The 24121-nt window shown below is 41.4% G+C and overlaps 1 protein-coding gene across 1 annotated transcript in view; it reads right to left on the bottom strand.

The window, feature by feature from the left end:
- Positions 1–24121, bottom strand: part of LOC308515895 (leukocyte surface antigen CD47-like) — a 146202-nt gene that overhangs the window by 107804 nt on the left and 14277 nt on the right. The window lies entirely within an intron of this gene.

Genomic DNA, 24121 nt, shown 5'->3' with positions numbered 1-24121 from the left:
CAGAAAATATAGTGCACAATTTTGAAATGGACAAAAGGATTGGATAGTGTTCTTTCAGTGGGGATCTTGGCATTGTCTGACAGATCTCTTGAGAATATCTGATTTTGTAGGGGCCTGTGCCTTTCACTGTGTTTTTAACTTGTAGAACTCGGACAGTAATGCATATTACTCCAGTTCACAAAGACATAAATAACATTTTTTTCTGCAATGGATTTCTGCCTTGTGGAAGAGAGGTTTGAAGAATTACATTTCATTTCCCTAAGGATGTTGATGGATTGCATATATTCAGTAATTCATTTCAGCATTTCTGATTGCCTATATGTATGTCTTTTCTCCCAATCTTCTTTAAAAGCCAAGATGGCTTTACCATGTCGGTTGCTTCCTTATTCAACAATTTCATAACTTATGCTTAGAGAATGGATTTTCTACAAAATATAGGAAGTACTAATTGCACTACATTCTTTGTTGTAATATACACAAATTTAAAGGTGAAGCCATTTATATAGAATTAGTGCTGTTAATAAAATCCATAACTTGAATAACCCTTGCACTATAACTAAGCAACTTAAAAAAAGGAAGATAAACAATCCAATCAAATAATGGGCAACAGACCTAAATAGATACTATTTGAAAGAGGAGAAAAGGAAGGCCAAGAGACATATGAAAACATGCTCAAAGTCACTAATCTGAGAGATACAAAGCAAAACGACAATGTGCTACCATCTCACACCTGTCAGAATGGCTATATCATCAACAAATCAACAAATGACAAGTGCTGGAGAGGATACGGAGAAAAAGAAACCCTGGTGCACTGCTGGTGGGAATGCAGACTGGTGCAGCCACTGTGCAGAACAGTATGGAGTTTCCTCAAAAAATTAAAATGGAACTCCCATTTGACCCAGTGATCCTGCTTCTAGGAATATATCCCAAGAAACTAGAAACACCAATCAGAAAGGATATATCCACCCCTATGTTCATAGCAGCACAATTTACCATAGCTAATATTTGGAAACAACCTAAATACCCTTTAGCAGATAGTGGACTAAAAAACTGTGGTATATCTACACTATGGAATACTACACTGCTGTTAAAAATAAGAGATTCTTGCCATTTGCTACAGCATGGATAAAACTAAAGAGCATTTTGCTAAGCAAAATAAGCCAGTCAGAGAAAAATAAATACCACATGATCTCAATCATTTGTTGAATATAATGAACAACATAAAGTGATGAACAAAAACAGATACAGAGGCAGAGAAGCATTGATCAGACTGTCAAACCTCAGAGGGAAGGCAGGGGAGGGTGGGGTTCAGGGGAAGAGATCAACCAAAGGAATTGTATGCATGCATATAAGACTAACCAATGGACACAGACACAAGGGGTATGAATGGGGGGGTGGGAGGTAATGGGGGGATAAGGACACATGTGTAATACCTTAATCAATCAATAAATTAAATAAATAAATAAATAAATAAATAAATGTAGTCCAAAAGTGTCACTCTACCAACTGTTGATCACAACTTCATCTTCTATCAACACTTATTTAAATACTATAAGTTATGTGTTTACAGTTATCTAATTTGGGTTTTTTCTCTTTTGCCTACTGCTGTCTGATGGGACAGCAAAGTGAAGAAATGGTTTGAAACAGAAAAAATAAACAAAAATAACTAACATGAGTAAGAAAATTCTGAAAAATCAAGATATGCTTACAGCAGTCTAAATCAGATAGAACGGTATTAATACAACCATCAGTTGGTATTAATACAACCATCTCTGTGAATACAATCACCAACCTGACCTTCTCCTTCTGCAGTCCTGAAGACGGCCAACATGTGGATGCAGAGAAGGCACAATATATAGCTCAGAATTTTTTAGAAATCAGCAAAAATTTACTGAGAATAAGCTGATCTGAAACATTGTGATAGGATGTGTGGATACAATGATGGGGGACGGGGGTATGAATTATCTTTTCAAAGCCTTCAATTCTCACTTGGCAGAATGATATGCACTTTTTATAGCACAGGATTACTTAAGTGTGATCCTTCCTGTATGAGCAAAGTGCTCTGGAAGGGCAGGAGGGGACAGGAATCAGCCTTACAGGTTTCTAAGAAAATGTGTGTTGCTACCTGGGGAACAACAGAAAAGTGTCATAGTCCCTGCCCACTTGGGTGGTCTTCAATCTTTTTATACATGTTCCATATAAAGTTTCTCTCCTCTGTAATAGCTATTAAATCACCCTCCTTCTGCAGGAGCTTATTCCATACTCTCCAAAGCAGCCCTCTCTTCTAATTTCTTAATTCAGATTGAGTCCATTAGTGATGCCAGATGAGAAGCCAGAAACTTCTAATAATCCTCACCTTAAAATTGACCTGCAACCCCAGCAATTCACACTTCCCTCTTCTCTTACCCCCATTTCTCCTCTTCAGAAATGAATCCCTTTACCAGGGAGGTAGTCTCTATTTTTGCGTCCCCACCCATCAATCTCCTCAAGGACTTTCCTAGTTGATTATCAGCCTCCCACATGCCACTATTCAATTTATATAGGTTTTGCTTTTGTTTGTTCTTAAACATTTAAAGAACACATAAAATATTCACCAACTTTAGGAAATCTCTCATCATTGTCTCTCTTGTTCCTAGTAACATAAAAAAATAACGTAGAAGCATTTCTTCACATAGTTTCATTTCTTAAATCTCTGCCTCCTAGCTGCCACCTCTGCACTTCAGCTTCACTAGCACAGCTCTTGACAAAACCACCAACAATCCCTTGTGAAAACTTGCATCTGTATGGTTCACTTTCTACTACACTTGATCTTAGCCAAAAGGCCAAGAAGCGATATATGGTTCACTTTCTATCTCAACTTCTCTACAGTTCTTGAGCCAGTGGGCAGCTCCTTCCTTGTGCCTGTCCCTTGGCTGCTATATCTCTGGATTCTGAATTTCCTTCTACTGTTCTGTTCACCCATCCCAGCTTCCTTTCCTTATTGAAACCTATTCTGTGATTGACAATAAATATTAGTGTTCCTAAAGGCTTCATAGTCAGCACTACCTCCCCCTCCCCAGTATTTACACATATTCATGGTTCTACCTACCTACACACTTTTATTTATCCAGGTCCCACCTTTCTCCTCAAGATCTGGGAAAGCCAACTGTGTGCTGAGCATTTCTACTTGGACCTACAGCATGGTTACAGCAAAGTCAACATGTCCATTTCCCCTCTTCCTACCCTTCCCACAAATCCTTACCTACCTAAAGTATTTTTTCTTATCTACCAGTCAACCAGATTAGGCCTAAGAATCATAGTGGATTCTTCCCTCTTTTTAGCCATAGAGAATTTTTGTAGACTCAGCCTATTTAATAGTTCCTAAATGCAATGTCTGTTGTATGAATGAGTTAGACATTCCTCATTTCTCCCTTGAACCACTGCTATTTAAGTAGCTCTCTGACTCCAGCCTTCACATTTCCCCATCCCAGTCCCAGTGTATTTTACACAATCCCAGAAATAATTGTTCTAAGTGCAAATGTGCATGCTATTGCTCACTATAATTTAACAGCCCCCCTCCCTCTCTTCACTCAAAATTGTAAGTGTATTAGCATGAAATGCAAAGGCCCTTCAAGGCCCTGTCCAGCCCCACCTCCTGTCCTTCCTCATTTCCAAACTAAGGTCCAATTATAATGACCTTCTTGAAATCCCATGAATATGCATATGTACTCTCATGTCCATGCGTTTGCATTTGTTCTCTCAGCCTAGAGGCCCTGACACTTCTCTGGGTGTATAGGTCAGAACACATATTTTGGAGTCAGACATTGGCTCAAGCCTTAGCGCCTTCTAGAGATATAACCTTAGGCAAATTATTTAACCTCTGTACCTCAACTTCCTCATCTATATAAAGTGTAGTAATAGTTTATACCTCCTGGAGATTTTGTTAAGATTTAATGAGATAAGGAACACAAAGTTCTTATCTCAACATCTTTCATATACTTAGCAACTGTTCAATAAATGACAGCTAGAGGTGACTGACTTTGGCTCTTCCTGCTAAAGCACACTTGAGTTGTTTAATCCTGTTTCCCTTCCCTACACTACTCAACTATATTCATCCTCTTCTTATTGCTCCCATCACTCTCTCTCAAGTGCTGTCACTGCCCTCAATACTGAATCTTGTAATTAAAATACTTGATTTAACTGGTCTCCCCATTAGTCTCAAAAGGTAGAAAAGCAAGGACAATGTCTTTATTTGGTATTCTATGGGTTAAACCCAGGGTAAAGCAAGTATGTCTCATTACATTCCTTTTGTTGTTGTTTTTTGTTTTTTAAATATATTTTATTGATTTTTTACAGAGACGAAGGGAGAGAGATAGAGAGTTAGAAACATCGATGAGAGAGAAACATCTATCAGCTGCCTCCTGCACATCTCCTACTGGGGATATGCCCGCAACCCAGGTACATGCCCTTGACCGGAATTGAACCTGGGACCCTTCAGTCCGCAGGCTGATGCTCTATCCACTGAGCCAAACTGGTTTCGGCTACATTCCTTTTGAATGTGAAAAATTTGAAGTATGAATTCCAAGAAAGGAATACCCCAAAATTTGTATCAAAGAGGATTCATGATTCTTCCATATTTCAAGAGATCCCTCCACTTCTTATTTCTATAGACCTGATTATGGAATCATGAAGTTACATATTTCAGTGCAAAATTTCAACTAAGTCAGTTGCAGGTGAGATGGAAGAGTTCCTTAATTTTCCAGGAAGAGCCAAAGTTAGTCAACTCTAGCTGCCATTTATTGAGCATTTGCTAAGTATGTGCAAACTACAAAGACCAAGAATATAGCTGATAATTGAAATTGTGAGCATAAATATTATTGTCCAGAGAGTCCTTTCTAAGCAACAGAGCAGGTAACAGAGAATTAAATGTTGGAGAATACCAATGATTATGGAGCAAATAGTTAAAAGGGAACAAACTAAGAAAGTGAGAAGTAGTGTGAGAAGTACTGTGGGGCCTTGACTTACGAGTTTAATTCATTCCGTGACGGAGCTCGTAACTCAAATTATTCGTATGTCAAATCACTGTGACGTTCACTGGTGGGGTATCTGAAGCTGGCTAGTAACCCGAATTTTAGCTCACAACTCAACTCAAAGCAAAAAATCGGCTGAGAGACGGCTCGTATCTCGAAAAACTCATTAGTCGGGACACTCGTAAGTCAAGGCCCCACTGTAGGTGACTCAGGAAAACCTCCACTATAGAAAGTTTCTTGATATGAACAACATATATGTCAAGTGCGATAAGTACAAAGAGCCCCTAGGTTAAAAATTACATCACTGGGTAGTTTATGTGGAAAATTGCAACAGACAAGTGGGATTAGAAGTCATACTGCATTGGGAATAAATGGGAGGGGAGGAAGGAGAGGCAATTATTGTTTCATTAAATTTGACAGTAGAAGAAAACAGAGAGAGAAGGGGATACTGGAAGGACTGTGGAGACAGGAACAGGGCAAGATTTTTTATTTATTTATTTATTTATTTATTTATTTATTTATTTGTTTATTTATTTAATTGCTTTTAATATAGGGTAAAAGTTAAGCATGCCTGCAAGCTATGGTGGAAGAACCAAAAGAGGAGGAAAGATCTAAGATACAAAATTGAAAATTAAACTGATTAGGCAGGTCTCCAAGGTGGTGGAAGTGGAAGAGCTGTTGACAGGTGATCTTTTCCTTTAAAAGGTGAATAGGTAGTGTTCTCTCTCCCAGGAGCACCCCCTTGCCCTTCCCTTGCCTTTTCCCCTCCCTGCCCTTCTTCTCCCCCCCAAAAAGGCGAATAGGTATACTTCTGAAACTGGGTGAGAAGGGAGAAAGTGAAGAAGGTTACCTGATATTATAGGTAAGTTTAGAAGTGGTAGGATGGAAGTTGAGAGAGTCTACACCATACATCAATCCTTTTTTTTTGCAACTGAGTAGGATGTTAATTATCTGCCTGGAATGGCTGTTTAGGAATGGGGTAAGAAGTCCCAGCAGTCACTAAGGTAAATGAAGCAAAATGATACCTGCCAGAAATGAATCCATTTTGCCATAGACCTTGACCCTGGAAAGAAAAACTGGAGCTTCAAACAGAATGGGGTTAGAATTAGGGTCATAAAAGAGAATTTAGTCAGATCCCTCTCCACTAGAGTTCAAACAAGGACTGGGGTAAAGTGGGGGTGTCCACAATGCATTTAGTTCTGGCTCAAAGTAATTGCCTCTAGATTGTAAAGTGGCCTTACAAGAACTGAAGTGGTTGGGCTAGAATTACAGGGGGAAGGGCAACAACATCCAGAATTAAGAGATTATCAAGCATCTAAAATATTTTCAGTACCAATTAAGGATAAAAACAATAAAATCCCTGCTACCATTTAACCACACTTTATGTTATTAAGAGGCCTAGAGTCTGAAATTTGTCTCCGTGTCCAGGAAGGCCTTGCAAAATACTTGGAGCATAGTGAGGGGGCACATAGTTGGCTTGAAAGAGAAAAAAAATGATAGACCTTGCACTTGCCCTATTTCCTGCCTTGTCTTTTAACCCATAAATGTGACACACATTGAAGCATGCATAAATATGCTCAATCCCTGGGTTGACCAGATGTGGAGTCATATACAAATGCTCCATGGGTATGGAAGGAAGTAGAGGAGGGTGTGGCTTCTAATTCCTGTTTTACCTCCACATAACCACACAGAGGGGAAATCCAGGTTCTATTATTTCAGTCTAGTTCTGTCAGAATCAAATTTCCTGGGTGCTCTGTATTTTTTATTTAGTATTACAATGACTTCGGCAAAATGACACTATACAATTATTCTTGTTCTTTTATCATAGAAAAAATATCTATGCAAGTGAAAGTAGCTTCATGACAGCCTGAGTGTATTGTATTAGAAATAAGATATAAAAATATAGAATTTTTAAATCTTGTATAAAAAGTTATGAATACAAAACCTAAAAGCTGGGTAAATGGCTTTATAAAAATCATGTTACAAAAATAACATTAATGTATTAAAGGCAATGCCTATACTAGCCACAGTTGAATCGACATTAAGGAATACCAACAGTTTTAATAATGTGAGTGAAATTTTGGATTCAAAATATTTATTAATTTTGGGAAAAACACCTATATTTCATCTTTAGAACCTAGCCTTTCAAATCTCACTTAATAACTCAGTGGCAAAGATTAAACATCTCCCAAAATACAGATGACAGCATGAGCAAATGTCTTAATAGTATGCACCTATCTATATTATAAAAAGTCAGTGGCCATAATGCCAGAACAACCAAACAACTTGGCACCAGGAGGTGCATTGATGGGACCCATGGCGGCAGAGCCCGGGACTCTGGGTTTCATGTGATTTCGCATGCCGGTCCTCTAGTCTACACTAATAAAAGACAAAGATGCTAATTGACCATACCTTTGCTATGCCCTAAGCCACACCCACCAGCCAATCTACACTAATGAAAGACAAAGATGCTAATTGACTGTACCTTCACTACACCCTAAGCCACGCCCACCAGCCAATCAGAGCAACGATATGCAAATTAACCCAACCAAGATGGCGGCCAGCAGCCACGGAGCTGGAGCAAGCAGGAGGCTTGGTTGCCTGGGTGATGGAGGAAGCCAAGCTTCCGGCCTGCCTGAGCTGGCTGTGGCCTCCACTCATGGCAACAAAGTTTCAATTATAGAAGCTAAATAAATCCCAGATATCTGCTTCCAGCCAGCCTCCACTGGGAGCTTGGGAGGCTGGGAGCTGTGGCCAGCCTGCAAACAGCCATCAGCCCCTCACCCAGCTGGCCACACCCTCATGGGGTGAGGGTCCCCACTGGGGACCTCAGCCAGCCTGAAAATGGTCCTCATCCCCTCACCCAGGTTGGCCAGGCACTCCTATATAATAAACGGGTAATATGCAAATTGACCCTAACAGCAGAATGATTGAGAATGACTGGTCACTATGACACACACTGACCATCAGGGGGCAGATGCTTAGTGCAGGAGCTTCCCCCTGGTGGTCAGTGCGCTCTCACAGGGGGAGCTCTGCACAGCCACAAGCCAGGCTGATGGCTGCCAGTACAGTGGTGTGGTGGGAGCCTCTCCTGCCTCCTTAGCAGCACTAAGGATGTCTGACTGCAGCTTAGGCCTGGTCCCCGCTGTCAAGTGAACATCCCCCAAATGTTCCCAGGCTGCCAGAGGGATGTCTGACTGCCAGCTTAAACCCAATCCCCCAGGGGGCAGGCCTAAGCCAGCAGGTGGTCATCCCCCGACGGTTCCCAGACTGCAAGAGGGCCCAGGCAGGGCTGAGGGACCACCCTCAAGTGCACAAATTTTTGTGCACCAGGCCTCTAGTATATATATAAAACCATAATATGCAAATAGACCAAACAGAGGAACAACCAACCAACTAGTCGCTATGACATGCGCTGACCACTAGAGGGCACATGCAGAACATGGTGGGCATCAACTGTGGCATGTGGTGGAGCAGGTGAGTGTGAGTGCCAGACCAATGAAGGGTGCTGGTCGGTGTCATCGGGGAAAGCCTCTGGTGGTTACTGAAAATTATTTTCTTCCACGTACTGTGGTCCTGGTAGGTGCTCGCACATGCTGGCATCACTGGCCCCCCTCACAGCCTCAGTTGGCACTGGAGCTGCTGCTCGCACCTGTTGCTGGTGCTCAGTGCCAGACCCAATCGCTTGGCACTTTCAGCAGGTACAAGCAGCGTTTGCCAATCCTGATAACCCCTGAGGGCTTTTCCAGCCTCCCGGTTTGGAGAGGCAATGGGGTCAGCAGCCTCTGCTCACACCCACTGACAGTGCCAGCCTCAGCCCTGCTCCCACCTGCTGCTGGCTCTGGCCCCAGTCCTGCTGCACTGTCAGTGGGCGCAAACGGGGCCAGCACCTTCAGTACATGGGAGCAGCAGCAGCAGGAGCTAAGCTGCCAGCAGAGTGGGATCAGGGCCTGCAGTGGGAGGGGCCAGGCGGGGGCATGGAGGATGGCCTGAGACCCACCCCTGTGCCAACTGAAGCTTTGTGGGCCACAGTTCTTTTCAAGGTGTAGAAATTCGTGCACTGGGCCCCTAGTTTAGTATAATGCTTTAACATACTGCCTCTAAACTGCTGAGGTGGAGCCATAAATAAAGACTTTTACATAGGCAATTAATTCCCTAAAATAGGAACTTGTGCTAAAAAGTAGTATGTTTTTAGGAGAAAAGAAAACATCTTGTTTAAAGCAAGCCAAATTAGTACTATACATAGACAATAACCCTGTTTTTTAACCATATGTACCCTTGATTTTAAAAACTCACTTTGAAAAATCATTCAACTTCTGACAGTTTATATACTTACTCATTGAGTAAGGTTTTATGTACCAGTTGTTGAATTCCACTGAAAATGTTGATGTGCTTTTAAACAAAGTATAACTTGACATATGGGGCATGGTGGAGGGAAGGAGCATAATAATTCATTCTGTATCTTGTAAACCAATACAGGGGGTTAGAGTTTGGCTGTAATTAGATGGAATGGACATTCCAGATAACTTATTTTACTGCAAAGGTCAACTGAAACTGTAGTGGCTACCAGTAAATGGCATTTGATTACCAGTCATTTGTAAATGAATCTGAAAGTGTTATGTAGGAAATTAAATGAGTGGCTGGGGCAGGGCCTGCCCTGGGGTCCTGAACAAGGGTTGGACCAACTTTTCCTTCAAACCTCCTCTCTATGGGCAGCCCAGCAGGCTGACAGTTGGCAGGTTTGGACCTGCATGTATTGGGCCCAAGCTCAGAGGAAAAGGACATGACCTCAATGGCAATGTGACCTTCCTAAAACTCTGGACGAATTATAATAATATTTGGATTTTAGTTTTGACCCCACCCCCTGCGGGTTTTCTGTATACATTAAGGGTAAGGGCATGCCCAGAAGAAAGATAGTTTCAGTCAATCCTCCCTGAATGCAAATGAAAGGCTCCACAGGTGCAATCCCTCTTTAGTACCCAGGAGCTGTGGGCCATGCTCTCTCTAGCATGCACTCCACCTCCAGGGAGCAATCCCATGCCATTCCCTTCCCTTGCTTTCCCACAGGCACATATCCCCTAACCTCTAAAGGACCCCATGACACTTGCATCCAGGGGAGAAATGGGCAGCTGCAGCTCAACCTGGTCTCATCCCCAGAACTTGTCTCCAAGGCCCCTTTCCTCTGACTCCCTGTGAGCTACAGCAGCCCTGCCATTGGCTGCTCTCACCATTTTGTCTTCCACACTCTGTTGACTGACTGGCACCTCATTTGGAATGTATTTTCAATAAACCCTATTTGCTTTACTTTTATTTTCTGTTGACCTTAAACTCTTTTCTGGTTTTGGTATTAGGGTGATGCTGGGCTTCATAGAATGAACTTGGAAGTGTTCCTTCTTCTTGAATTTTTTGTAGTAGTCTGAGGAGGATAGGTTTTAGTTCTTCCTTGAATGTTTGGTAAAACTCCCCTGTGAAGCCGTCTGGTCCTGGGCTTTTGTTTGCTGGAAGCTTTTTGATGACTGTTTCAATTTCTTCCATAGTTATTGGCCTATTGAGATTTTTAGATTCTTCCTGATTGAGTTTTGGAATGTTGTATTTTTCTAGGAATTTGTCCATTTCCTCCAGGTTGTCTAGTTTGTTGGAGTAGAGCTGTCCATAGTATTTTTTAACGATCATTTGTATTTCTGTGGGGTCTGTTGTTATTTCGCCTCTATCGTTTCTGATTTTGTTTATTTGGGTCCTCTCTCTTTGCTTCTTGGTGAGTCTGGCTAGAGGTTTGTCAATCTTGTTTCTCCTTTCGAAGAACCAGCTCTTGGTTTCATTGATTTTCTGTATTGTTTTTTTGGTCTCTATGTCATTTATGTCTGCTCTAATCTTTATTATCTCCTTCCTTCTGCTCAGTCTGGGGTTTTCTTGTTGCTCTCTTTGTAATTCTTTGATTTGTAGAGTTAGATGATTTACTACCATTTTTTCTTGTTTTTTTGAGATAGGCCTGTAGAGCTATAAACTTCCCTCTCAGGACTGCTTTCATTGGGTCCCATAGGTTTTGGATTGTTGTGTTGTCATTGTCATTAGTTTCCAGGATGTTTTTAATTTCTTCTTTGATCTAATTGGTAACCCAATCAATATTTAATAACATGCTATTCAGCTTCCAAGTGTTTGAGTATTTTGGGTTGTTTTTATTGTAGTTTATTTCTAATATTATGCCATCGTGGTCTGAGAAGATGCTTGGTATGATTTCAATTTTCTTGAATTTGGGGAGACTTTGTTTGTGACCCAATATGTGGTCTATTTTTGAATCTGTCCCATGAGCCCTTGAGTAGAATGTATATTCTGTGGCTTTGTGGTAAAGTGTTCTGAAGATGTCAATTAAGTCCATCTGATCTAGTGAGTCACTTAGGATTGCTGTTTCTTTGCTGATTATTGGTAAGTATTTTTAATTAAATGATCCTATGCACTGGGTTGGATCTGTATTGGGCCCAAGCTCAGAGGAAAAGGACATGACCTCAATGCCAATGTGACCTTCCTAAAACTCTGGGCGAATTATAATAATATTTGCATTTTAGTTTTGACCCCACCCCCTGTGGGTTTTCTGTATACATTATGGGAAAGGGCATGCCCAGAAGAAAGATAGTTTCAGTCAATTATCCCTGAATGCAAATGAAAGGCTCCACACATACAATCCCTCTTTAGAACCCTGGAGTTGTGGGCCATGCTCTCTCTAGCATGCACTCCACCTCCAGGGAGCAATCCCTGGCATTCCGTTCCCCTTGCTTCCCCACAGGCACATAGCCCTATCTTCTAAATGACCCGATGACATTTATATCACCAGCTGCGTTTAGTTCACTGCGGCCGGGGAGGCTGGAGTTTCAGTGTTTGTGTGTTCGCAGCTGAGGTAGCTGTTCCATGGGCATTGTGGCTGTAGGGTCTGATAGGTATTCAGGTCTCCCCAGGTGAAGGTAAGGCTGGGCTTCTGATCATAGCCGCTCTCCCCTTCAAGATGGTGTGGTCTCTGCGGCAGAGTCGGCTGCTCAGGGAGAGATTTCAGCAGTAGTAGAGTCTGCACAGCCCGGGGAGCCTGGTTCACCAGTCCCTGACAGTCCTGTGGAATATAGCTGTCCCTCACTCACAAATACAGACCCTCCCCACACATCCACCCACTCTCCTTTGACTCTCTCACTCACTCATGCTATCTTTCTGACTGACATCCCATCAGCCACCATCATGGATCTCCTATCATTTTTATTCTTCAGAATAACTGTTGATGCCTACAGTCTGATTTAGTGATATTACATCACAATTTATAATGTGATTCAATATGCATTCTAATCAGAAAACAGGTTTCTAAAAGCAGTATTATTTTAGTTATTTTGATAGTAACAGCAATGAGCCATTAATGATAATGACAGGGAACACTACTTTATCTAATATCAACCCTTCAGATAACAGACATAGTGAGTATGAACAGCTCCAACGTGCCAGGATTTTCAGAGAATGGGGAAAGTGGTAACAGGGTCTTAAGAGCATCTTGAAAATAGCCGAAGTCACAAGGCTTTATGAATGGCACAGTGAAGTTAACAATCAGTTTAAATGTAAATAAGCTCAAATTCTAGAATTAAAAATAACATTTGAGTGTCACTGTTCCTCAAACTCAATTTGCATCTCAGAAAAAGTTAACAAAAGGGTCTTTGCATGTGAAATGTGACAGGCATAGCCTAGAGACACACCCACAAAAATCACATGCTTTCCTCAGTTTTTATGAAGCACACATTTTTTAAAAAATAATAGTTTCCAGCAGAAGTACCAATTCTTGGTCTGAACTAGAGACGAGGTTCTGGATTCGAAGGGAGTACCAAAGTCCAATTAGATGAAAGCAGTGCTGTAGAATCTGCCTTCTCACTGCCTTTCTAGATGGTCCCCAATTACTTATTTTTGTAGAAACAAACACAAATGGACCATTGGTTTCACCAAAGTAGCACTACAAGACGTCTTCCAGTTCCACAAGGGTCTTTAAGTACAGACATATCTGATCTATTGGATCTGAGGCCTCTCAGAGAACACCAAGTACAGGTTCACATCCTTTCCTCTGGGAGGAAATACTCCATCAACCAAGAAAGAATGGAAAGAAGTCCTCACAGCTAATCAGTGTGGGGAGGCTCAGCCAATCTTCTTTGGCTGTTTGAGGTTCAAAATCAGTTGCTTAGGATAAATTCCATTGCATGATTTTCTTGGAGCTATCTTGTCTGTCCTGAGGTTCCTGAACAGTGAATTCCCATTAATAAGCAGTCTTCAGTATTAAAACCACTGTCTTGTCACCTCATTTTGCATTACTGTCTCCCATGGGTGTTTCAGTTATAACTGTAATGTTATTTATAGAACATCAGTAATCCAGTAAAGCTAACATATTTTTCAATATTTATGATAATCTATTTACATACAATGTCTGTCCATATGTATTTGTATATAGGTTGTATATAATTCCATGGGTCAGGTTTGGGTCTTGGGTTCAAGTGTATATATTCCTGTAACTTTCTTAACTGCATTTTGATGAATTCACATTATGTAAATCTAAGAATTGTCCCAAAATTACCTGTACAGAGATGTCAATCTAAACAAATTGATAAATTGTGTAAACACTAAAAATTTTAAATATTGTTTACATTGTATTTGCAATAAACAGACTGGTTAACCATTTTTTTTTTCATGAAAACTTGGTGCAAATTTAGATCTCTTATTTAAATTTTAGAAAGATTTAAATTTTCAAAATGCATAGTTATCAAAACGTGATCTAGTGTAATGAAATCAAATGTGATCTAGTGTAAGGAAAGACATTTGAGAACATAGGTGTGTTAATCTTATGTATATAGTGTAAAAATCCCCCTTGTACTGTTAGAGGCCACCAATTCCAGTATGACTTGTTGGCAAAGAGTGCTACACTGTTTCAATGAAACATTGTATGTTTTAACTGAACTAAAATAAATACATGCTTAATCCTGGAAAAAAAAATAGTTTCCAAAAGCTTGCAGCCAAAACACCTTTGGCATAGAAAAACACCAAATTCCACTTGACTTCAAATTGTCTTCATATTTCAAGTGAAATCCATAGCAGTTAAATGGTTCCCCAAATACAGGGGGAAACTTGAATGTGCTCTTTGGACTGTTTTAAAGTGTTTGGTGGGGTGGTGAGGTTGAGAGAGTTTTCAGGAAGTCTATTTCTAGGGTTTAATAAATTAAAAGGGGGGGGGGAGTAAAAGATTCTTCTGATTAAATGGTGTGTTGGAAATAAAACTTAATTGTATCAGGTATGTATCCCTTACCTCCTATGTTCATGTGGGAGGGCAAACAGGAAAAAAAAAATAACCATCTTGCAGACTTCGCCAAAATGCACACTTCCATTGCAAGAAACCAGGCTCTCCCACTGTCCCCACCCACTTCATCCCCAGTGCATTTAAGCACCTAGGAGGGAAGAGTGGTGCCAAAGAGAGGGAACCCTAATAGCTGACACCTACTTGCCTCTAATCGTGCCCTTTCTCTCTAGTTATTTCCACTAGAGGTGCATGGTGTGGAGTCTTGCTGGTGCCTGTGTCTGGAGGCCCTGAGCAGAGGAAGATGAGCCCGCTGTCACCTGGTAAGATGAAGATGAGGGATAGTAAGGAAGGGAGGTAGGGAGGTAGGGAGGAAAGGAAGAAGGAAAGGAAGAAAGAAAGAAAGAAAGAAAGAAAGAAAGAAAGAAAGAAAGAAAGAAAGGAGGGAGGGAGGGAGGGAGGGAGGGAGGGAGGGAGGGAGGGAGGGAGGGAGGGAGGGAGGGAGGGGGAGAGAGAGAGAGAGAGAGAGAGAGAGAGAGAGAGAGAGAGAGAGAAAGGAAGGAAGGAAGGAAGGAAGGAAGGAAGGAAGGAAGGAAGGAAGGAAGGAAGGAAGAAGGAAGGAAGGAAGAAAGGAAGAAAGAAAGGAAGGAAGGAAGGAAGGAAGGAAGGAAGGAAGGAAGGAAGGAAGGAAGGAAGAAAGAAAGAAAAAAAGAAAGAAAGAAAGAAAGAAAGAAAGAAAGAAAGAAAGAAAGAAAGAAAGAAAGAAAGAAAGAAAAAGAAAGGAAGGAAGGAAGAAAGATGAAGGAAGAAAGGAAGGAAGGAAGAAAGGAAGGAAGGAAAGAAGGAAAGGAAGGAGGCAGGCTGTGATTCACCCGGGACCTCCCACTTTCACGCCCAGGCACACAGGGCCCATGCTCCAGCACTGGCCACCTTCTCCAGGGAGCTGAGGGGCGAGCCAGGCGCAGTGCACAACCTTCGGGCCCTCAGAGCCAGGATCCCCGCCACTCACCTAGGCTCGCCCAGCCCAGCAGCAACAGCACCAACAAGGGCCACATTGCGCCCACGAAGGGGCCGCCTCTGCCTTCTCAGCCAGGGCAATGTCTGGAGCAGCCACCAGCTTCACAGTCAGAACCCTGCTGCGTTGCCGCCCACAACAAGCTGGACCCACTGCCCAGGCTGCTGGTCTTGCTCTGGAGCTCTGGCCACTGACATCTGCTCCCAGCCAATGTGCCCACTGAAGGGAGACCCTCAGATTCCTGGACTCATCCTCATTCCCTGAGGCTCAGCCAAGACCCCAACCGGGGAGGTGAAGAAGGCCAGGGTTCAAGGGTAAGCCTCACCTCCACCAGCACCAGCCCCATACTAGGGTTGGGCCCCCATCCCCAGGAGAGGCTTGGAGTGTGTTCCTTCTCTCAATGGGTTTTCACTGTTCCCGCCCCTCTCCAAGGTTCCTCTCCTCCTTCTTGCTCCATCCTGCACCCCAGGTTCCTCCCTCTACTGTCCTCTGCTGTTTGGAAAAAATGGATTCAAAATCTGGCTATGAGCTACAGTATACACAAGGCCTTCCTTTAAAACAAATTGAATTTATTAGAGTGACATTGGTTGCCAAAATTATACCACTTTCAAGTGTACAACTCAATGAAATATCATATACATTCTGCAGCCTTCTGTCCCCATTCCCTCTTCCCTCTGACAACCTCCACCTACACCCCCCCTTCCCTTTCCCCTTTATCTCTGGCTATCATCACACCGTGGTCTGTATTACGCATATAGAGCTCCGGTGTCTCACTGAATGACACAGGCACAACATTCAAACTTAAGCAAAGGCCTTTTAAAACTGACAGTAACATTTATCCTAAGTGATGAACTCTCTTGTCACAAAGTCAGTCTCTAGTGGCTACTCTAATGGGCTGCATAGCCTGCCTGCTCCTTTGGTTGTTTTTCTCTTACCTGCTGGAGAAGAAAGCAATTTCCCACCACAATACCCCACTTCTCCAAATCCTCTACCCATCTCCTCCATCAACTCCATCCTCATACAATAAAACGCAGGAAATAACATTTCCACTCACAGTACATTATATACTATGTAACTGTTCATGGTTTGGTTTTGTAAAGCTCTTTCCCTCAACATTATTATTTCTTTAAAATTGAAGAGTTTTTTAAGTATTCCCTCCTCTAAGACTTCCCATTCAACCTGCAAACAGAAGGAGTTTAATAAATGTGTTGATGTGACTGGAGACAAACTTTCCAGTCCTAAGAAATTTGATAGTCTTATTTGTTTTTAAAAGATTAAAAAGAGAAAGGAAAAGAGACACCTCACTAACACAATGTTCATAATTAAGATGGTCATGATGTGAATGGCTGCTTAGACACCCTGAGGCTGCCAAAGGGACTCGTGGATTCTCCTCCAACTGCTGGGTATATGGATATGAAAGAATCACCCACCAGACTTAGAGCATTGGGACACTGTGTACCACAGGGCAGCTGGTTGGCTCAATAAGGCTGTCAGCTGTCCCTGAGACCAAAGGACCCCCTAACGCTGAAGAGTAAACAAGAAGGACTGTCCACAACCTTCACACTCAGAGTTGGAATGATGCTCTGTTTTATACTGGGAGCTGCTGAGGCTAAGTACCTGATGTAGTTTTATGCAGAAAATGGAGTTATCTTGCCCTGGCAGGAGTCGCTAAGTGGTTAGGGCATCTGTTTGAGCAGGGAAGGTCCTTGGTTTGATTCTCAGACAAAGACCTGAACCTGGATTGTAGGTTTGATCCCCGCTCCCTTCAGGGCTTGTGCTGGATGTGTGTCTATGCACCAGCACATTCTCTTTCTCTCTCCTTCCCTCCTCTCTCTCTCTCTCTCTCTCTCTCTCTCTCTCTCTCTCTTTCTCTCTCTCTCTCTCTTTCTCTTTCTCTTTCTCTTTCTCTTTCTCTTTCTCTCTCTTTCTCTCTCTCTCTCTCTTTCTCTTTCTCTTTCTCTTTCTCTCCCTTTATCCCTCTCTCCCTTCTGCCTTTCCACCTTCCAGTCTCAAAACAAACAAAGAAACAAAAGCAATGGGAAAAATATAATCTGGTGAGGATTAACAAAAATAGAAAATGCAGTACTCTTAAATCATGTGAATAAGAGGCCACCTGGGTGACCACCTCAGCTCTTGGGAAACTAGCTGGGATGTTTTTTGATGGTGGGGGAGGGGGTTTTTTCCTTAGAGACTAATAAACTTGGGAGAGAAACACTATAGCCCTCCTAGTAAGTGAGAACTTGCAGGATTGCAAACTTTAGCTTGACGTACAGAACTGGAACGGCCTGATAAGAGACTTTTAGGAAGTAACAGTCTCATCATGGCAGGCATATAGGTAAAAGGTTTGAATGACCAATAACCTGGGGTGTGATAGAAGCAATTCCTGAATTAGATGGCAAAATAGCCTAGATGACTCCAAGCCTCTATGCAGAAATAAGTGTGAGAGATATTTCAATGACAGAAGAGGGTGGGATTACAGAACACAAAATATGGTCTAAGTCATTCTTAAATGCAGCCTATCAGAATCGCCGTGGGTTTATTCAAACTTCACACACTCCTTAGTCTCAGATTCCACCCCAAGATTTTAATATACTCCCCATGGTAAGTGTACGTGTATTTGTGTGTTTGAGGAGGATGCGGGGAGTGGTGGGTGGTGTTGCCCATGATGATCTCAGTTTAAAGTGACTGCTACAAACCTCTGCTGTAATTCACATGAATGTGTTACTGTCTCTAACTTGTTAAGGTGAGAAGAGTTGGAAGATTGTTGACTCTGATGTTCAAGAACCAAATGAGATTATGGGGAGAAACCCAACCTTTTTCTATGAAGCCACTTATATTCCCATTCAGCTACTGAATTGGTGTGGTATTACTATCAGATGACTTTTACTCTTATTCCCTAACGGGAGAAGATGACAAGATAGTTCTTTCTCTAAGGTCCCCTTGAGCTTTCTAAATTTCAATGGCACTAAAAAATAAATGAATAAAGCTTAAAAAAGAACAATATCAGATAGTATTCCACCTCAGGATGAAGTAAAATAAACCAAGGGATTCCATGCTACCATTCTACTCACTGTATGGCTCACAACTGTGCCCATTACTGCCCAATTCCTGGTCAGGTAAACTGGATCACAGGAAGATAAACCCTTCAGTGAAAAGGCCAGGAAATGTTATTAAGAGATTGTTTAAATTTTGTCGCCAAGCTGAAGTATTATAAAAACCCACCACTTCATTTCTCTTACCACTGTGTGCAAAATGGGATGACCAAAAAATGAAAAAATCACTCCAATCAATTTAGTGGGCTTCTTCAAATATATAGAAGCATATCTCATTTTATTGTGCTTTGCTTATTGTGCTTCATTGATGTTGCCTTTTTTCTAATTGAAGGACAAACCCTCCACCAGCAAAAAGATTGCAGCTTGCTCTATCGCATTACTCATTTTATTGTGGTCTAGAACCGAACCTGCAGCATATCTGAGGTACGCCTGTGCATGGTAAACCTTCACAAACACAGAGAACATCAGTTTCCACAAAAGAAGGTCACATTAAAAGTTACACTAAAATTCAGGCCAAATTATAACGACGCTTTAGGATTGTGACGGCTTTTCTGAGGCACTGAATTGGCTATAGCCTCAGTTATTTAATCAAATCCAGAATCCTTGCAATGAGCCTTTTATAATTTCTTTCCCTTGTAGTTCAGGTGGGACTCTGAATAGGATGAATTTCATCCCCAGGATTGTTGTGTCACATGACCAAAGGGATTTTGCTTGGTGTGATTAAGGTCCTCAGTCAGTTGACTTTAAGAAAAAGAGATTGTCCTCGGAGAGGGCTGACCTAGTCAAGTCAAGTGAGCCCTGAAGAGGATCTGTGCTCTTCCTGGCATAAGAAATCCAACAGGTCACAGGGCTTCAATGAGAGGATGGCGTTCCTTTGCGGGCTTGAAATGTGGAAGAGGCTGTATGACAAGGAATGAGAAACCTCTAGGATCTGAGAAAAGCCCACAGCAGACATCCAGCATAGAAACAGGGACCTCAGTTCTGCAACCACCAGGAACTAAATTCTGCCACAATCATGTGAGCTTGGAACACGACCCATATGCGAATACAGCCTGGACAACGCCTTTCTTTTAGACCCCAGCCACACCGTGACCAGAACTGTGACCTACAAATCTGTGAGCAAATAAAGGGGAGCAGTTTTAAGCTGTTACATTTATGGTTATTTGTTATACAGCACTAGAAAACTAATATAAGGATCTTGCAGTGCCTTCATGTCTACATTATGAACATAATGTATATCACATTGACAATGATGGAATCGGAAACTCTGCTGAATTTGAACTGGCCTTAAACATAAACACTAGTAGCTTACTTGGAAAAATGCAAAATCTTAAGCTTCCAAGTTATTGTATTACTGATAATACAAATATAGACATTAATGACAGATTTTATAATTATTATTTACATTTAGTATTTGATTGTGTACACGGTGTTTTAACAGAAACTATCCATGATAGGATAAAAAGCAGTACTGGGTTTTGAAGACAGATCTAGGTTAATATTCTAGTTATGTCTCTGATTTTGAACAAGTACCAGAAATCTCTCTGCTGTTGAATGGTAAGACCTATATCAATCTTCCAGAGTTCCTGGGGTCATGGAACCTAATATAAAATATCTGGCATGTGCTCAAATAAATGTTCTGTCATTTTACTCTTATTTTTACTTTTATCACTTCATTGAAATCAGGGATCCTGTCTTAATCATCATTAAATCCAAAAAGACTAGTACAGCGGTTCTCAACCTGTGGGTCGCCAACCTGTGGGTTGCGCCCCCTTTGGGGGCCAAACGACCCTTTCACAGGGGTCGCCTAAGACCATTGGAAACCACATATATAATTGCATATTGTTGTGATTAATCACTATGCTTTAATTATGTTCAATTTGTAACAATGAAAATACATCCTCATATCAGATATTTACATTACAATTGATAACAGTAACAAAATCACAGTTATGAAGTAGCAACGAAAATAATTTTATGGTTGGGGGTCACCACAACTTGAGGAACTATATTAAAGGGCCACAGCATTAGGAAGGTTGAGAACCACTGGTCTAGTACAATGCCTGTCACATAGTAAGCACTCAATAAATCATTTTAAAGTAAGAGAGAGATAAACATATTTACATCTCAAACAATCTTGTGATGAAGATAGTATCCTCATTTTACAGATAAAAACTAAGGGCCAGAAAGGTTCTTACCTAAGTTTTCTTAAATTAAAAAAATGTTGAAGTACAGAAAAAAGCTTTCTAAATTTAAGTTCTATGCTTCTTCCATTGTACTATAGACTACACAGGTACCAGAGTGATATAAAACTATATCTCAATGAGAATATTTTCACATAATTAGTCCTTGTGCTCCCCCAAAAGGGACAAATATTGGCCTCCATTAATCCACATTCCACTAGGTAGAATTCTCTATTAAGCAATTTCTAGTTTTCATTTATATCTATATTTGCAAAATAAAGCACAATATAGTAAAAATGCATTCCACTGCCTAAATCCCTAGGATTCACATGATGAGTAAATTCATCAAAATAATTTTGCAGGAACCTCCTTCAATTAACTGTTTGGGGCAGAGGAGGTTCTTTCTTTTCCCTTAAAAAAATGGTGCAAAACTATGACAACACCAAATGCTGGCAAGGATGTGGGGGAACTAGATAACTCATATGATGGGAATGAACAATGGAACAACCACTCTGGAATACAGTTTGGCAGTTTCTTCAAAAACTAAGCATATACTTACATATGACCAGTAGTTGTGTTTCTATGCATTTATCCAGAGAAATGAAGACTATATCCACATAAAAGCCTGTACATGATGGTTCATAGAAATGTCATGAGAAATAGCCCAAAGCAACTGAAGACATCCAAGATGTGCTATAGTAGGTACATGGTTCAATAAGGTGTGATATACCCATAGCATGGAATATTACTGAGTGGGGAGGGGGTAGTGGTGTATTGCTAAATGATGCTATTTCATGAATAGATCTCAAGGGCATTGTGCTTAATTTAAAAAAAAAAAAAAAAAAAAAAGCCAGTCTCAAATGTTACATTCTTTTATATAACACTAGAGGCCCAGTGCACAAATTCATGCAGGGTGGGGTCCAGCAGGCCCTCCTTGATGGAGGCCAATAGGACAGGGCCAGTGGGAGGTGGGGCCCCAGGCGATTGGCGGGAAATCCTGTCCCTTATCAAGATGTTGGGGATGATTGGGGCTGAGCCAGCTCGGGGAGGAGGGGAGGAGGGCTGATTGGGGCCCAGATTGGGTTGGTTGGCCTCCCAGGGCATGTCATAGGCACCAGTCATTCTGATAATTCTGGTTGTTCCACCAGTCTGGTCGCTGGGCTTTTATATCTACACTAATAAAAGAGAAGCATGCAAATTGGTGTTACTCCACTATGCTCACCAGACAATCAGATGAATATGCAAATTAACCCAACAAAGAAGGCGATTAATTTGCATATTCAGGCATGGAGGGAAGACGAAGACAACGGAGAAGGAAGCCAAGTGCTGTAGAAGGTAGTGAAGCTGTGGAGAAGCAACTGGGGCTGCGGAGGCGGGATCAAAGCCCCCCTCGACAGGATTCGCTCCCTCCTCTGCTTTGCTCTGGCTGCAGGAAGCACTATTCTTGCAGGAATCTTCCTGCAATGGGCCTCTAGTTTGTATAGATTTATGAAATGACCAAAGCATTGATATGGAGAATAAATGGTGCTTGCCAGGTTAGGGATAGTAAGGGAGCAGGTGACTGTAAAAGGGTTGCATGAGGCAGATATTTGTATTAATGTGATAGTTCTATATATTGATTTTGGTCGTCATTACAGAAATGTACATCTGTGATAAAAAGAAAAAGAAATATATACACATTGTACCATTGTGAACTAGGTGGCTCTGACATTTAACTACTGTTACATAAAATATAACCACTGGGTGAAGCTAGATAAGACTACACAGCACCTCTCTGTTCAATCTTTGAAACTTCATGTGATCCTATAAATATTTCAAAAAATAAAGATGGGTGCACTGCCAAATGTCTGAGACCTCAGGTAGAATCTTCTACATTCTCTAGAACACCACTTTCACATTTTAATGGCCCCAACAGTAAGCATAGTTCATATTTTTTCAGGGGACTTTGAAAACAAAGATGAAACAATCAAACAGAAAATTATAAACTTTGTCTTTATCCCAGAGATTGGTATTCCCTTCCCATCCACCTTCATCCCATCTCATGGCCTTTAACTCTCGAGTTTACAATTCTCCTCTCAGTGACCTACACTCTACTCCAAAATCTCCCTCCCCATTTTGAGTTAATGAAATTTTCAATGGAGGAGAGATTTTTGAGCATAAAAGCCTTCCAAATTCTGCTCTTAGCCATCTCCTGCCCATGCTGCACCACACAGACACCCCTCTCATGACATCCCAGCTTCAACACCTCAGTACCTCACTTCATAAAAGAAATGTCCCAGGAAGACAACTAACATTTGAAAAGTACTCTGGTTTACAAAGGACTGGTACATAGGGATCTCATGATGCTTGTTCGACTGGCGAATATATAAAAGCAGGAATCTCTTTCCATCCCCATTGTAGAGATGAGGTAACTTGGACCCAGTGAAGTAACTTCTCAAGTTCAATAGAGGCAAATAGTTAAGTTGAAGAATCAGATGTTCTGATCCTAATCCTAAGCAATGTCAAAATATTCCATCGGAATAAACACCCCATTCCCAACCCGGTAATAAAAATTTCAAAACAGGAAACACTAGAAGAATAGAAGGCAAATAGTTGATTCAACTGAATGGTGTGATCCCATCTAAAGCAGAGGTTCTCAAAGGCTTGTCTAATCCTGAGAGCAGTAATATGACTAGTGGTTCTAAATAGAGCTTTCAAAATAGAAAGTCAGTATGCACCTGTATGTGGTTAAAGTAATCAGCTGGCATGGCAAGGACTAGAAAGAAAGCAGATTGTTTACTGCAGCTAGCTTTACTGCTTTACGCAACTCACCAGCCCATGTCTATGAAGAAAGGGCACAATCGTGGAGCTAAAGAGTGTCTCAAAATTCATGCAAGAAGTAATTTTGATAGAAAACACAGGTTTATGATAAAAAATCATACATTTTTTATTGATTCATAAAGTATATAGTATAGGGTTATGTATGGAATAGCACATAGGGTAAATGGCCTCCATGGCTTTGCTGGTACATACACACTCTTTTGTTGAAATTTTCCATGACCGTTTTGCATAAATGTGGCTGAATTTCGTTGATATAGTGCTCAATTTCCTCCTTCAAGGCATGGGTGGTCGTCGGCTTATTGGCATAAACCTTAGACTTCAAAAAACCCCAAAGAAAAAAGTCCAAGGGCGTTAAATCGCATGATCCTGGTGCCCAATTCTGATCACCAAAACGGGAAATTACACGACCAGGAAATGACTCATGCAGTAATTGAATTGTTTCTCAGGCTGTAAGGCATGTGGCACCATCTTTTTGAAACCACATGTCGTCCACATCCATATCTTGCAATTTAGGCACAAAAAACTGGATTATCATGTCTCGATAGCAAGCACCATTATCTGTTATTGCCTGAGCCGCTGCATTTTCAAAGAAGAATGGTCCAATGATGCCTCCAGCCCAAATCTGCACAAAACAGTGACACGTAGTAGATGCATTTGTTTCTCAACAACCACTCATGGATTTTCTGAACCCCAAATGTGACAATTTTGTCGATTAACAAAGCCATAAAGATGAAAATGAG

The sequence above is a fragment of the Myotis nattereri genome, assembly GCF_964212035.1.
Source record: "Myotis nattereri genome assembly, chromosome: 3".
NCBI lineage: Eukaryota > Metazoa > Chordata > Mammalia > Chiroptera > Vespertilionidae > Myotis > Myotis nattereri.
This window is presented reverse-complemented; position numbering and strand designations above follow the sequence as displayed.